Genomic DNA, 1,244 nt, shown 5'->3' with positions numbered 1-1,244 from the left:
CTCCCTCCCTCACTCCCTTCCTTCCTTCCTTCCTTCCTTCCTTCCTTCCTTCCTTCCTTCCTTCCTTCCTTCCTTCCTTCCTTCCTTCCTTCCATCCATCCATCCCTTCCTTCCTCTCTCCCAAATGTGTATAATTTTGACTTATATGAGTTTGCTTTGAACAAATTCATAGAGGTCTTTCAATATTACCTTGTATACCTCAAAATGATCAATTGATGTCTTTATAACATTTCATTATTTTCTAGTACCTTTTACAAGAAACAGACTTAAAGTGGTGCCTTGAGTGATTGTTCAAAAATTGTTGGATGTAGCTATGAGTCAACCACATTTGAAGAGCAAAACACAACCCAGCTGGTCTATGTCAGCAGTACAGCACAGCTGGTATTTCTCTCCTCCCTCACCCCCTAAGGTGAAGAGCTAAGAATGACTTCTAAAATTGAAACTGCATGGGGCATCTTTAGGCCCAGAGAATGTAATTACTTGAACTGGAAACTGACCTGGTTACCAGGACTAATGCTCCATATCTTGGAAACATGTTTTTAGGGGTCTTTAAAAGAATATGCTCTCACATATGTTTACCCAAGCAGCCTCAAAGTTCACCAAATACAAAACTCTTCTCAGCCTGGATGTTTTTTGTTACAAATGATATTTTTTAATCAATTGCTTTGAATCCATTGTTAGTGGCAGCTGCCTCCTGGTTTAAAAGTTGCTTGTGACTGCTGCTGATGGAGAATTGAATGCATTCCATTAGAAACTGATTTTATTAGTTTTATGAGCCAAAGATTTGGTAGTGAGTGAGTTGGTCTCCGACCTTTGCTTATTATGGCCTCAGCTTTCCCATTCCTCTAGTCTTATCCTTTTCCACCAAAACAAAGCTATGACGAGGCATAACAAATATGATTTAAGAAATTCATTAAGTGGCCAAATACTTCCACATCTCCCTACCTCCATGAGAGTTAATCCTTTGAATGAATCCGTCAGTCAGTAAGCATTTATTATACTCCTGATATATTTTAAGCTCAGTGCTAGGTGTTTGGAATACAAAGACAAAAAAGTGAAACAAAAAGCTTATACTCTAGTTGGAGAAGAATAACATGTATGAATATATTTACATGTATGTATATATCTACATGAATATATATACCCTCAAACCAGATACAAGATAATTTATTTTGGAGAGAAATACTAGTTTTTAAGGGAATCAAGAGAACCTTCATGTAAAAAGTGCTAGTTGAATTAAACTT

The sequence above is a fragment of the Petaurus breviceps genome, unplaced genomic scaffold (assembly GCF_028583685.1).
Source record: "Petaurus breviceps papuanus isolate PSGF00001 unplaced genomic scaffold, PetGlider_PUasm1.0 90808, whole genome shotgun sequence".
NCBI lineage: Eukaryota > Metazoa > Chordata > Mammalia > Diprotodontia > Petauridae > Petaurus > Petaurus breviceps.
The sequence above is the reverse complement of the archived record's forward strand: the minus strand, read 5'-3'. Positions refer to the sequence as shown.